This window comes from Lissotriton helveticus, chromosome 3_1 (assembly GCF_964261635.1).
Source record: "Lissotriton helveticus chromosome 3_1, aLisHel1.1, whole genome shotgun sequence".
Classification (NCBI taxonomy): domain Eukaryota; kingdom Metazoa; phylum Chordata; class Amphibia; order Caudata; family Salamandridae; genus Lissotriton; species Lissotriton helveticus.
The window spans coordinates 731,763,703-731,779,989 of record NC_136061.1 but is presented as its reverse complement, the minus strand read 5'-3'; positions in this window follow the sequence as shown (position 1 = coordinate 731,779,989).

Below are 16,287 nucleotides of genomic sequence, written 5' to 3'. Positions count from 1 at the left end.
GCCTGGTACCGTAGATCTATCAGTATCTCATCTCTCACTTGAATCTCAACTAACCTTGGACTTAGAAATAACTCTGGACATAGCTGCTATCATTTTACCTGATGTTCTGAGTGCTAGCCAGCTGAGGGGTAAGAAGGAGGGAGATATCCCTAAAAAACTCAAGCCAAAAAAAGTAAGGGATAGGGATAAACAATTGAATAAGACTTGTGGGGATTCTGCTTTAACCCTGGATATAGATCACGATCCCTCTTGTAATGTCCCCACTAAAGAGGTCTTGAGTAGAGTGAATTTAGAGGCCCCGGTTAATCAGGACAGGATCAGTGTCAGGGATGACGAGATTAATATTTCACTCCTACCTAGGATAGCTGAACTTTTCAAACTATATCTTACCCCCATTGAGATAAGACTAGCCCACATTGAAAAACAGCTAGTCGACCTGTGCGCTGTGCCCAAAAAACAAAACCTTCAGGGGGCTCAAAAAATAGGGGGAAATAAATCAAACAGCAATAAACCTGCCGACCACGCTACTAAAAAACCACCAGCATCAGTGACTAATCCAACACCTAAGTTGGCCTTGGCCCCTGAGAAGAAAGTTGCAGCAATAACTAAAGTCTGTGCCACCCCCCCTCGAGAGGGGCAGACTCCACCCAGGGTACATACCACGCAATTAAATAAGAATAAGAACGACGGAGGTTCACTTAGGAGAAGAGTGGTGAATTTGCCCCCCGAGGCAAGTCCCTACGTGGTGGTCATGTTGGGGGTCCCTGAATTGGGGGAAGCCGACGAGGAAGACAACTGGTCATTAAAAAACAAGGTAAAACATTGGTTTAACTCAAATCGGCCCTTACCACCTAACCGGACAAGCAAGATCCTGACGGTGCGCAGGGTAACATGGGTGGGACATGAGAGGAAATCCGTGCAGGGTGATTGCATCCTGATTAATTTTGCGGATCCTCACACGGCTGACCATGTTTGTGCATGGAACACTCACGATAGATACGAGGGAATTGCAACTAGACGACTTTCCTTCTTTTATCCCCCCAGGAGTGGACCAACACGCGATTGGGACATTGATAGAAATTGGCATAGAGTAGAGTACCGTGATCGGGCGGAGATTGGGGGATGTGGGGGGCGCAGCCCACTAGGGAGCCAGCTTACAGGGATAACTGGGGTGGTTTCCCGACTGCAAATAGATTCAGTTGCCTGGAGATGGTCGACTGACGGCTAAATTCTACTAGTTCACCAGAGGGTGAGAGGATGGATTCTGTAGTTTTAAGGGGGGGTGTAAACGGGCCTGGCGGATCTATAAATGGTGGGTCTGTTGTATTGGATGCCCAGGGGGTTGGGGATGAAAGTGTGGTCCACACCACTCCTGGTCTGGCATCTATAGGAACAGACAGCACACCTGAATTAGGGTCAATTCCCACAAATGATAGTGAAGTAAATATCTTGACTATGACTTGTCACACTTTCCCAGTTGTAGTAAAGGAGGTTGTTGGAGAAGCTGTAGGGGGTGGTTTTGAAACGTCACCTCAGCTGGATGGTACCCGAGACGTAACTCGACCAGTATTAACAACTGTCGCCCCATCGATTGATCATGGGGACAGACTGGCCTTGTTTTCGTGGAACATAGCGGGTCTGGCTAGTAAAGTGAAGGATCCTGATTTCCTGGTATTCATAGACAATTTTGATGTAACTTGCCTACAGGAATGCTGGGAATTATCTGCGATACATCTAAATGGTTTTCGCACCTTTTTTACTCCAGCACAGCAAACTAGCAGGGGTAGGTCTTCAGGCGGATTATGTACTTTTATATCTAACACTGCCAACGTGTCAGTTAAATGCCCACCTGACAAGGGCAAAAGCCATTATTATCAGATATTAACACTTATGACGGGAGAAACCAGTATATTAATCTGATCAACCTTTATAATAACATTCCAGGGGAAGATCGGATTGGGATAATGGACGACTTAAATGCAGACCTGTGTAGGGGAACCGGCCCAGAACAAGAGGGTACGTGCACCTTAGTGACAGGAGATTTCAATTGTCACCTCTGTCCTCTTAGTAATCATGACATATGTGGCATGGGTAACCTGAAGGGAGATCCCTGTACTCTCTTTGAACACTCCTCGTTTGGGAATCTATTGAATAGCTTGCTATTTGATTACGATTTAGGTTTCGTAAATGAGCTCTGTAACCCTCAAGCTGATTTTTTACCTACTTTTATCGGGAGGGGCTCGAACCCGGTGATTGATTTCATGTTGATCACTACACGCCATCATTGTAATGTCCGATCATTTAATACAGAGGACATTGCTCTTAGTGATCACTTTCCAATCTCTGCAACTTTCAGCAGGGTAGCGGGACGAGCCAAAAGATCCAACGTTGTAGAAAATCTATATAGTCATGGGATACACCTAAGTAGAACAAATGGCTACGCAATAAAATGGAGCAAGGTTGACCCCATAGGTTTCCTGCAAAGTCTGGTAGCAGAGTATTTACCAGATTTTATGATCTGCCTTGCGGAAAACCCAAATCTTGAAGAGGTCGCGGCAGCTTCCAAAATATTAGCGCACAAACCCGTAGTAAATTAACAGGGATTTCTCGGGGGGGGATAGTCTTAAAGTGAAGGGTTGGTTTAACTCTGAGTGTAGTAAGGCGCACGCCCTTCTTAAAAGAACCTTAAAATCAGTGCCAAGAATCCCCCTAGAAATAAAGTCTGCTAGAGCAATCTATAAACTTGCCCTCCAAAAGCGCAAAAAAGAATTGAAAGAGGCGGCATGGGGAGATCTACTTAAGGCGTGTACATTAAGAGACAATACTGCATTTTGGAGAGCAGTGAATGCTCCTTTCTTTGTGGACAGAAGTTGCGATGTGATGGAGATCGCCATAGAGGAGACGATCTGGGTCAGGCATTTTACCGAGCTCTACCAAATAGATGACACTGTCAGAACAGGCAGGACAAATACAAAGGAGCATGTAACATTAGAGTCTACTCCTCATGAATTATTTCCCCTAGAAATAGTTTTCTCCCTAGAAGAGGTTAAATTGGCTATTGTAGAAAGTTCTAAGAGCAAGGCCCCAGGACCAGATGGGATTCCCATTGATATTTATAAGGAAAACATCTCTTTATGGGCACCGCTCCTGACAAATGTGCTAAATAGCTATAATAAAGTTGGATTTCCGTCCACTTGGCAGGATGCGATAGTAGTGCCAATATTCAAAAAGGGCGATCGCAATGATCCCAAATGCGACAGGCCCATTTCACTGCTTGACTCCCTTATGAAGGTAGCAGATCGAGTTATACTAAACAGACTACAGGGATGGGCTAAGGATAAAGGCATTTTATCTAAATTTCAATATGGGTTCAAGTCCGGTCTCGGCACTGTTGAGCAAGGACTTAACTTGGCATTGTTGATAGGGAAATATAAGACCGAATCCCCCTAGAAATAAAGTCTGCTAGAGCAATCTATAAACTTGCCCTCCAAAAGCGCAAAAAAGAATTGAAAGAGGCGGCATGGGGAGATCTACTTAAGGCGTGTACATTAAGAGACAATACTGCATTTTGGAGAGCAGTGAATGCTCCTTTCTTTGTGGACAGAAGTTGCGATGTGATGGAGATCGCCATAGAGGAGACGATCTGGGTCAGGCATTTTTACCGAGCTCTACCAAATAGATGACACTGTCAGAACAGGCAGGACAAATACAAAGGAGCATGTAACATTAGAGTCTACTCCTCATGAATTATTTCCCCTAGAAATAGTTTTCTCCCTAGAAGAGGTGGAATTGGCTATTGTAGAAAGTTCTAAGAGCAAGGCCCCAGGACCAGATGGGATTCCCATTGATATTTATAAGGAAAACATCTCTTTATGGGCACCGCTCCTGACAAATGTGCTAAATAGCTATAATAAAGTTGGATTTCCGTCCACTTGGCAGGATGCGATAGTAGTGCCAATATTCAAAAAGGGCGATCGCAGTGATCCCAAATGCTACAGGCCCATTTCACTGCTTGACTCCCTTATGAAGGTAGCAGGTCGAGTTATACTAAACAGACTACAGGGATGGGCTAAGGATAAAGGCATTTTATCTAAATTTCAATATGGGTTCAAGTCCGGTCTCGGCACTGTTGAGCAAGGACTTAACTTGGCATTGTTGATAGGGAAATATAAGACCGCTAAAAAGGGAAACTTATTCATGACATTTGTTGATCCTAGTTCAGCATTTGACTGTCTAAATCACGATGTCTTGTGGGATACCCTGTTGCGGCTTGGAGTGGATCCAAATATTCGAAATTTTATAATGGAACTATACAGAGGGGCCGGGGCAAAGGTGCGTTACGGTAAGAACGGCGAATGCTCAGAAAAGTTCCCAATAATGAAGGGTGTTCGCCAGGGATGTATCCTGGCGCCCTTTCTTTTTAACCTCTATATTAACAGTGTAGCAGATCACTTAACACATCTGGCCGTGGACTATCCTCAAATTGATGGCACGGCGGCGCCTATTTTACTTTACGCAGATGATGCGGTTATTATGTCAAGAACTCAAGTAGGTCTCCAGAAGGCGCTAACTGGATTCTCAGTATACATGGGTTCTAGAGGCCTAAAAATAAAAATATAGGGAAAACCTACACTATGTGCTGCTCATCAAAAAATAAGGTTTCTTGCTACACATTTTTAGAGCAGTCAAAGATAGAAACGACAAACACTTTTTCATATTTGGGAGTTGTTTTTAATAGTAAATGTTCATGGACTACAGCCATCACTACCAGGTGTCTAGCTTTTTCGCGAGCCATTGGTGCATTAATGCAGTTTGCAAACAAGCTGGGTGGCAGGCCTGTACGCATTTTGCTTGACATTTATAAAGCTAAGTGCGTATCGACCGCCATATACGGGGCTGGCATCTGGGGTATCTCAGATTGTCAGGAAATACAGCTGAAGGAAAATGGATTTCTTAAATATTTGTTAGCTGTTCCCAGGTCCACCCCAACCTATGCCTGCCATAAGGAACTTGATTTGATCTATATTACTGATTTAATTAGGATCAGTCCAGTGCTGCTCTGGTATAAAATCTGGACCTCCACCGAAACCGATCTTAACAGGGCAACCATCACAGATTGCATGAGGCTTGAGGGGTAAAAAAATATAAAGTGGCTTTCTTATGTGCAGGATTTTTTAACAAATATAGGGCACCCAGAATTTTATTACAAGCCCTTATTAATAACTTCCATTTCCAAAAAGACTCTTAAAGAAAAATGTACCACCTTCCTGGCCGATCAACGCTGGTATGTTGAGGGTAAGAAGGCTTCAGTGCTCCATCACCATTCACTATTGCAGGAACCTGGTCTACAGCTTTACTTGGGCCCCGAGTGGGGTAGCTATGATAGAATGCTATTGGCACGGCTGAGACTGGGCATCTTTTTTAGGATGGTTACCTTTCCTGACACAAATGATTGGTGTAAAAATCTAAGCAATTGCCCATGCAATGACCGTTCAGCACAATCCACTATTCATTGTATTCTTTTTTGTAAATTTTATGGGTGGGGAGGAGAAGTTACCTAACTCCATTATTAAAGCGCTGGGGCTTAAGGCAGTGTAGACCCGCTCTTTTTAAGATTCTTCTACTCCAGGATGAAAAAAACATCATTACTATATCAAAGTTCTTAAAATTCATCATTAGATGTAGAACTTCAATGAGCCAATGAATTTTGAACTGTACTATGCACTTTTTGTAAATAGTCTGAAAATGTATTGATGGAGTCGAATTGTAATTGTTTATCTTAAATCAAAATTTTAATTTTAAAAGTCCTAATGTTTTTATATGTGCTTTTATGGTTTTTATGGAATCGAATAAAGCTATCTTTGACCTTATATGATGTTCTATTGGCTTGTCCTTCGCGGAGTCTGAGTTACCATGTGTATCTACACCTCCCTTGGTGCTAGGACCAGATCCACAATTTTCCCGGGAAGTTCCTTCCAGTGGATCCGGAAACATCCCATGAGTGATCAGTTTGGAATCGATAGTGTTCCTAGGTCCATTTATCGGCAGTTCTTTTTCTTTACCACACTCAGATTGGTTTTTGTTGATACGCTCCAAGTTGGTTGAGGTCATACGTTCAAATTTCTCGATTCTGTCCTCAATTGACAGTAGCCTAGCAAGAATAGGCTGTATGGAGGAGGTAATAAGATCATGTATTTTTGGCCAGAAGTCCTCATTCATAATCGGCATGGAACCAACTGGGGTCATCATGGGTAAGGCGCTTGGTGCAGGTATAGTTACATATGGGGGCACCGGTGTAATAGATGCATCAGTAAATGCGACACACACCTTTTCACCCGGTTTATTTGGTTTAACCAGCTTAGGGTTTTTCACCCTCTGTATGCCTCCGCCTCGCTTCCTTTTGGAGGCTACTCCCATTTTATGCCTTGGTGAAATGGGCACAACCGCGGGCACAGACATCGGGGATGCACGAGTGCCGACCCCACCGGCTGGAGTTGATAATAGGTTATGATTGGTTTGAACCGGCAGGCTGGAGTCCCCGTCACTCCTAATAGTCACAGTTTCCTCTGTTGATTGTTTACTGGCCAGACTTATAAACTCTGGAATGATTACTTGTTGTAGATGCTGCTCAGGAGAGCGAGACAGCATTAAATTCCCCAGAGATGAACGTTTCGTAAATGCTAAGTTCAGTGAGAGGCGGCGTTCGGTAATATCAATCTCATGTGCCTGTACCGATGTGGCCCTTTTAATAAATTGATCAAATGTCCACGATACGTAGCCACCCGTTGCGGCCTTCCTCCCTTTTCCTTCGCGTCTGGCCATGTCAAAATTACTGGTGTAGTGAGGTTATGCAGATAATAATTAGGAGGTACATTGAAACAAACAAGAATAAATGCAATTAGCTGACCATGCGGACTTTCAATGTCGATGTTAGGGACGGGGGCCCCAGCCCAGCCTCCTCCGGGCTTCAACGGGCTCAAACGGGCCGGCCCTTGGCTCGGGCTTCGCCCAGTGCATCCCGTGCGCTTCCCGCGCTGCGGAGGGCGAGGTGGCGCTTTATAGCGTGGTGTTGACGCCTCCGCCCTCAGCAGCTGCGGCTGGTTTGGGGCTGGTGATGATGTGGTGTTGCACTCTGGCACTCCGAGTCCCACCAGAGTGTAGTGCCCACGAAAAAAACGTCTGCGGACGTCCGTGAAGGTGATGGCAGTAGTTCAAAGGGGGCAAGGTGCCTCCAGTCCCTCCGGGTGCGCAAACAAACAGCAGAACCGGCGTGGTGTGAATAAAGAAAAGTCCCCAGCACTGCGAGGCGCGAGGCGGCGCTTTATAGCGCAGTGTTGACGCCTCCGCCCTCTGCAGCTGGCGCTGGTTTGGGGCTGGTGATGATGTGGTGTTGCACTCTGGGACTCCGATTCCCAACAGAGTGTGGTGCCCAAGGAAAAAATGGCTGCGGAAGTCCGTGAAGGTGATGGCAGTAGTTTAAATGGGGCAAGATGCCTCCAGTCCCTCAGGGTGCGCAAACAAACAGCAGAACCGGCGTGGTGTGAATAAAGAAAAGTTCCCCCATCTGGATGGGATACAGTTACGTATGGTGTGGATGTGGGTTGTGTTAGTGATTAGTGAATTGGTAAGGGGTATAGGATAGAGTGGCGTTTTGCATGCGAGTAAAGGTGCAAATGTGTTATTGTTGTATTATGACGGTGTAAATGCGTGGGTTGTGTGGTTTTGAGTGGGGTGCTGAGACATTGCAGTGTGTTTAGTGTTCCTTTGTAGTGAATGAGTAGTATACATTTGCTGTGAGTTTGTTAATCTGGGTGTGGATGTGTATGAGGTAGGGTGGGTCCTGATGAAAGGGAAAATGGGCAGCATCTCTGGCCCTAGGGCGACCAGTCCAGAACAGGCCCTAACAGGTAGCTGCCCTTGTTCTCTAAGCCCTTAGCCTCGACGCACTGGCTGAGATATCCTGAACCCTGACCTTAAATGGCCCTAGTGGTCAGGTGACCCCTTCTGCCAATGGGAATCCTAGCCCTAACCCTATCCAATCACACCACTGGCCCTAAGACCAATAGGAGACCAGGCCCTTACAATCATTCACAACCCTAGGCCTAGCAGCCAGTCAGTAACAAATCCCTAAGCTCTATGTCCAATAGAAACCCTAGCCCCAGGAACCAATCAAAAACCCTACATGTATCAGCCAATCAAAATACTAACCCTAAGCCATACATCCAATATCACTAACCCAGGCCCCAATCAGAACCATAGACCTGTCAGCCAATTAGTACACTAACTGTAAGCCCAATATAAACACCAGATACAGCAGACAATCAGAGCTCATATGAAACGCCCAATAGCAGCTTATATAAGTGACGTGAGACCTCAAGGTCAGGCTGCTGGGCAGGGGGCGGGGAGCTGCTCCTCAATTCAGAATCTCTTTGGAGACAGACAGGCTCAATCCACACTCTGGAGTTCTGCAGGTAAGGGCCTAAACTAGGCTTCTAACAATACTGCTTTCCCCATACTCAAACAACTCACTCTCCTTGCCAAAAATGAGTGCTACATACACTTTTCAAATGCAGTTATAAACACTAAGAGCAGATTGCTGCAGTCTCAGAGCACACTCTGCTTAGCCTCTAAGGTGTAATATGTTGTTTTTCTTTTTTTTTATCTTGCTTTACTCACTTGCTAAGACAAAATGGAGCTGGGAGTGGATTGCTTACATACAGGTTTGAGCACAGATTAGGGGAGAAACTAGGAGGTACAATTGAGTGGTCATGGCAGGTGAAAACAGCAGATTTAGATCTACAAAGCCCACAAACAAACAAGTGAAATTGAGGCAGTCTCAGGCAGGTGAAAACAGCAGATTTTGAACTACAAAGCCAACACTGCAACAGGTAAATTGAGGCCGTCACAGGCAGGTAAAACAGCAGATTTTAAACTATAAAGCCCATAAACTAACAAGCGAAAATGAGCCAGTCACAGGTAGAGGAAAATCATTTTTAAAGTTTCAAAAAATAGCACTGGGTAAGTGAGTTATACACCCAAGAAAACCCCTTCTCACCTCCTTGGTAGCTTGGCATGACCAGTCTCTGAGGTGTTGTGTAAAGCATTTGTTCCAACAGACACAGTAACTACAAAAGAACACCACACCAGTTTCGGAAAATGACCAATATTTATCTGAATCTAACAAGACCAAAATGACAAAAATCCAAGATACACAAGTAAAGATATCACTTTTAAAAAGTTCAAATTAGTTCAGTCCAATGGAAACTACCGATGCATCACTTTTATCACAAAACACTTGGGATGCGTCAAAATCAAAGATGAAAACAGGCGCAGGTGAGATGAGGTGCCTGAAAAGCCAAGCAATGCAATGATTTCTTACTACCAGCGGAGATGATGCGTTGATTCCTCACTGCCAAGAGAGGTGATGCGTTGATTACATACTGCAGCACTGGGGAGGTGATGCGTCAGTTCCTTACTGCCAGAGGAGGTGATGCATTGATTCCTTACTGTGAGGGGTGGAGATGCATCGATCCCCGGACATGCAGCCTCGGTTCCTGACTGCTGGGCAACGTCGATGAAGAACTTGGCACACAGGAGCGATGCATTGAAAATCCGGACACGCTGTGTCTATGCGGTGGCAGTGAAGCACGTGATGAGTTGATTCTACAGCCACAAAGCAGGTGATGCATCGATTTCTTCAGCCGCACAGCAGGACCTCTGTCAGAGTCAGAGCGGGTGCCTCGGTCGTCAGAGACACGATGCTCAGGACTCGGCCTGCGATCTTTCAACCGCACGGCAGCCGCTGCGTAGAATCTTCGGGCGTACAATGGCTATCCAATGATTTTTCAACCACATGGCAGAGCTGCATCAGGAAAAAGAGGCGCTAGAGATCACTAGAAGGATTCTCTTAGTCCTTTTCAGCAAAAGCCACCTCCAAGGACCCAGAACTGGTATTGGCACTGCTTGGCAGGTCAGAACTCCCAGCAGAGGAGTACAGGGCCTGAAGATGAAGTCTTTGATGGCCCTGAGACTTATTAACAGGAAGCAAGCACACACAATCCCTTGGAGAATCTTGGCAAGCAGGATATAGAAAGCAAAGTCCTGTAATTTTACTCCCAAGACAGAAGCAGAAAACAGCAGTCCAACACAGCTAAGCACACAGGAAAGTGGTAGTCCCTCCTGATAGCTTCACCAAGTCTTCTTCCTGGCAGAATGTCCTCTTAGTCCTGAAGTGTTCTGATCTTATGGTGTCACAGCTCCAGTACCTAAACCAGTTTCTGCCTTTGAGGCAGGCAAACTTCAACAGAAAGTATTTGTATTGCTGCACAAGAACATGCCTTTCCCTTTACCTGGCTCCATACACATTTCAGGGGGTGGGGACAGCTTTGGGTGAGGACAGGCACAGCTCTATTCAGGTGTCAGTGACAACTCTTCCCATCACTCTTGCTCAGGAAGACCCATCAGCCTGGTGATGGGCCATCAGGATATGCAGGGCACACCTCAGCTCCCTTTATGTGGTTGTCTAGAGTGAATGCACAAACAGCCCAACTGTCAGTCTAAACCAGAGGCACAGAATGGTAAAACGAGAAAATCCCACTCTCTAAAGGTGGCATTTTCAAACATGCAATTTAAAAGCAACCTTTACTAAAACATGTATTTTTAAATTGTGAGTTTAGAGACCCAGACTCCAAATCTCCATCTCTTCCAAATTTGAAGTTACATCGTTAATAGGTTACAAGGCAGCTCCAGTGATAACCGATGGGGGAGATGGTCCTTGCAATAATGAAAAACGAAATTAGCAGTATTTCACTATCAGGCCATGTAAAACAAAACAATACATGCCCTATTTTTCACATACATTGCACCCTGCCCATGGGGCTACCTTGGGCCTACTTCAGGGGTTCCTTAAATGTAGCGAAAGGGAAGATTTGGGCATGGCAAGTGGGTGCCCTTGCCAGGTCGACATTGCAATTTAAAACTGCACTCACAGACACTGCAGTGGCAGGTCTGATACATGGTTGCAGGGGTAAACATCCATTAGTACCCGGGTGTTACACCGCGTACAGTACTTCACAAGCGTTACAACACATCCGACGTTACAACGCGTAGCCTTTACTACGCAAGTTGTTACATCACATGCGTTTTAACGCATGTGAAGTAAAGGCTATCCACATCGTTGTTTGTAAACGGATGTGCTTCCACTTCAACGCGCTTCCGTATCGTCGCAACGATGTAGAGGCATTGTCCCGCTCAAGGAACAGTGAATGCTGGGTTAAGATAACACCTACCAAACGGCCTACAAATCTTCGCAGTTTTAAAAAGAAAATGTCAGCTTCTGGCATCCCAATGGAAGTTAAACTGCTGCTGTTAGTAAAAAAGATGAAGCACACCCTCTGAAAAACAACCTCTAAAATGTCAGTCATGTCTCTGACAGACACCTAAACAAAACAATCACTTCCCTGCATAAAGAATTTGAAATGTGCCTCAAAAAACCAAACCACTTCTTCTAAAAGTGACAGCAGATTTCACAAAATGCCTTACAGAAGATAAGCTTTTCAAAAAAAGAGGGAGTGCAGGAGGCACATGCATCCATACCCACTATGCAGCGACATAATTTGTGATTATTCAACAGGTGACTGCGGACTTTAAGCCAGAGAAGACAGGAACCAAGGAGAGAGAGGTAAGAGGGGACATGCGTTATTTACGGGTTTAGGAAAGGCGGAGGATAGTACAGGGGGTAGTCTTTTTGGTTTAAGGGTAGTGTAGTTGTGTTTGTGTAGTGTAGAGTAGTGTATTTGGGTTTAGGGTAGTGTCTGGGGTCTTGAATGGTAGTGTTTGAGACACTCAAAAGCTGATTTAATAGCTTTTTAACATTTAATTTTCATTTTTGCGCCGTCTTGGTATTTTTAGGGCTCGGCCTACGTCATCACTTTGTCAGAAGTGGGGCGGAGCTCCGAGCCGTATTGTTAAGGGGCTCAGAATCGTGAAGTAAAAATTCCTCAGTGCGCGAGAATTTTTCGTGGTGTTGTGTGCCATCTGCATGGTCATTGGTCCTCTCACGGCTGTGTTTTTGTAAGTGTTCACGCAATAGGCCCTAGGAATTTTTCTCTATCCACTTCCTGCATATTCCGTGCTAACACGCGCCTGAGAATGCCATAAATTCCCAATTACCAGATGTCAGGGTCCGTTCGCGTATTCACGACTCTGTAGTTTTCTTGAGCTGTGTGTGCGCGCATGCTGTCTCCCCGTCCAGGAGAATGCCATAAATTCTCAATTACCAGCTGTCAGAGGTGCCGGTAATTGAAGGCAGATGCTTGTTTTTCAATGCTGCGTTATTGCCGTCGCACGTATGTATATATTTATTAACATGCCGATTCTTAGTAAAGTACATGTCAAAGGCTAAAAAAGTAGGTTATTGCAGTGAACTATATCAATAATGGCAAACCCTTGTTTTTCAATGCTGCTTTATTGCCGTCGCCCGTATTTATATATTTATTAGCATGCCGTTTCTTAGTGAAGTACATGTCAAAGGCTAAGAAAAGTAGGTTATTGCAGTGAACTATATCAATAATGGCAAACCCTTGTTTTTCAATGCTGCTTTATTGCCGTCGCCCGTATTTATATATTTATTAATTAATTTGTTTATTTATTTATTTATTTAAAACTTATAATGCGCGACAGCTACCCGCAATGGGTTTCCCGGCGCAAGGTATAGACTAAAGCAGAAAATTGGACAACACAACAGCATTATTGACAGCTAGGGTGGCAGGAAAACTATTGAAAAAGTAAAGTTTTCAATTTTTTGCGGAAGCAAAGCATGTTAGTCTCAGTTTTCAGAGCAACAGGTAGAGCATTCCAGGATTTGGGGCCTAGATGGGAGAAAGATCTTCCCCCCATCTTCGCAAGTTTGAATCTAGGAATGACAAAGTCACAGTTAGCCGAAGATCCTAATGTACGGCTGGGCCTGTACGATTGAACAAGACTCTGAAGATACAATGGGGCTGAGCCCTGCTTGATTTTAAAAAGGTAGCATAAGGCTTTAAATTTGATACGGCTCGAGACCTTGAGCCAATGTAGATCTCGAAGGGCCTGGGTGGCCGAAGATCTCCTCGGGATGTTACATAAAAGTCGGGCCGATGAGTTTTGTACTACCTATAGTTTATTTATGGTCGCAACATCGGCACCAAGGTAAAGGACGTTACCATAGTCCAGGCGAGATGTTACTAACGCCTGGACAACGGTTCTCCTGGTGGCATGAGGTAACATCCAGAGAATTTTCTGGAGCCATCTCAAGGTGGTAAAACAGATGGCAGCCACCTTGGTAGCCTGTTGCCTCATAGAGAGCTTGTCATCTTTGAGGAATCCAAGGTTGCGGACCACAGAGACCGGTTGAGGAAGGGGACCCATAGCACAAGGCCAGTGTTGCGGGCCCCAAAGATCTTTGTGTTTCCCCAGGATGACGATCTCGGTCTTGTCACCGTTTAGCTTGAGGAGATGCCTCTGCATCCACTCAGCCACACGTGACAATCCGATTTTCAGACTAGACACATTGTTGCCTTCAGTGCTGGAGAGGGAGAAGACAATTTGCGTGTCATCGGCGTATGAAAAAATAGTCAGCCCAGCGTCCTCCGTGATGGAAGCTAGGGGTTTGATGTAAATATTAAATAATAAAGGGCTGAGAATAGACCCCTGAGGGACGCCATACGCCGAGGGACAAATAGCAGATGCGGCTTTCGTAGAGAAGACCTGGAGAGTGCGATCACTTAAAAAGGAGGCAATCCAGGCCAGTGCAGGACCATCTACTCCCAGGGACCGGAGAGAGTTCAATAAGATGGAATGAGACACGGTATCGAACGCCGCGCTCAAATCCAAGAGGATGAGAGCAGAAGTTTCCCCGCGATCGATACCGTGCCGTAACCTCTCCGTTACCCCAAGAAGTGCAGTCTCGGTAGAATGATGAGCACGAAAGCCGGACTGGGAATGGTGTAGAAAGCCCTGATTTTCTACGAGATAGGTGAGCTGCATGTTCACATGCCTCTCCAACACTTTAGATAAAACAGGCAACAGGGATATGGGTCTGAAATTAGCAAGGTTGGACATGTCAGCACCAGCCTTTTTTAGGAGAGGGACAACCATTGCGTGCTTCCAGTCCTGTGGCACGTGAGACTCATTTAAGGAGGCATTCAAGAGTCTCATGAGAACCCGCCGGCATTCGAGATCCAGCAGCTTTAAGATCTTTGCCGGCACCGGATCACGTGGTGAGCCAGATCTAACACTATTCAGGCAGGAGAAAAACGAGGTGTCATCAAACAGTTGCCAGTTTGTTACCACTACCTTTGGAGACGGAGGTTCATCCACGGCAGTTGGTCCCGGTTGATGTTGATTTACTGTCATGGGGGTGCTCATAGAGTTATAAATGCGCTCAACCTTAGCGATAAAGAATTCCACAATGGAATTGCACTGAGCTTCCTCCAGAACCGGGGGAGTCGGGATGGTATCCGCTCCTGTCAGTTTTTTAACAACCGCAAAGAGAGTGCCGGGGTAGTTCTGAGCTTGTGTCACTGTGTTTACAGTGTACGCAGCTCTCATGGCTTTACATTGGGAATGATATCCCTTCAAGGCTTCTTTATAGGCGATCTTCCGGGAAGCCGAGTAGGTGCGCCTCCATTTCCTTTCCAGAGCCTTGCAATTAGTTCTCAAGGCCTTTAAGTCGGCCGAGAACCACGGTGCCGGGCAACAATGAGGTCTAGAAAGTATTGGGGTGGGGGGAAGGACGATAATTACAGCATTGGTAAGCCAAGATGATACAGCAATATTCAATTCCCTAAGTGGGACGTCGCCGTTCACAGGGCGGGTGTAGAAAAGGTGCTGATTAAACTTCATAACGTCGAGTTTACCCCACCGATGAATTCATTCGCCCTTGCCATGTCTGCTCTCAATAAGTTGCTTGGTGTCAGATAGAGCAAAATGGACTGCAAAGTGGTCTGACCACTCCAGAGGGCGGGCACTCTGAGAGCAATCAAAAGGAAGGTTGGAAAGAATAGGGGCCAGTTGATGCCCAGCAGAGTGAGTAGGACCCGAATTGCACAACGTAAGGTTAAGAACCTCTAAATCGGTTAGAAAACTCTTACTGATGGTACATGAGGGATCTTCAAGATGCTGATTTAGGTCTCCGAGAATGGTGAAATTTGCTGCCCTAAGAAGTAGAGGGGCTAAGGAATCGGCAAGCGAAGATGTCCAAGCATGAGCGTTGCCGGGGGGGGCGATATATCAGGAGGCCAGACAAGATGAATTGAGGATTGATTGCGAGTTTAAAAAGCGCCGCCTCGCAGCCAGACAAGGGAAAGGCCTCAAGTTTACAGAAATAACAAGACTTGAAGATTATGGCAATGCCCCCTCCCTTTCCGGAGTCTCTGTCCTGCCTCAATATAACATAGTTGTTGGGGACTGCGATGGCAATATCTGGACCAGAACTTTCGTGGAGAGCGTCTGGCTGCTCAGTAACCAGAAAGTCGAAGATATTTAATATATGTTTTGGGAGGGACCTACAATTAATACTCCAGAACTGGAGAATAGAATGTGTAGGGTTTTTTTTTTATCCTCCGTCTTCCTCGCGTTCGGACCTGGTTCATTGTCTTACAAGTAGACATTTTACCAGTGTGGAACTTACAGCCTTCACATTTGAATTTATGGGTAGGTAAGGAACATATAGTGCAGTCTAATGAAATCGGAGGACGTAGGGATTTCAGAGTCTCACCGGTGTATAATAAGGTTGTAGGGGGTGCCGCCCGAACTGCTGACAGAGGCGTAACAGGCATTTTAGTCCCTAGGCCCGGTCTGGCGCGGACGGGCGCAGACGGGCGCAGACGGCAGGACTCCGGCATGATTCAGGCGCAGCGAAGGCGCACCCGCTGCACTGTACCGCTGCGCTCTGAGAACTGGCTAAAATATGCCGGTTCTTAGTAAAGCACATGTGAAAGGCTAAGAAAAGTAGGTTATTGCAGTGAACTATATCAATAATGGCAAACCCTTGTTTTTCAATGCTGCTTTATTGCCGTCGCACGTATTTATATATTTATTAACATGCCGGTTCTTAGTAAAGTACATGTCAAAGGCTAAGAAAAGTAGGTTATTGCAGTGAACTATATCAATAATGGCAAACCCTTGTTTTTCAATGCTGCTTTATTGCCGTCGTACGTATTTATATATTTATTAACATGCCGATTCTTAGTAAAGTACATGTCAAAGGCTAAGAAAAGTAGGTTATTGCAGTGAACTATATCAATA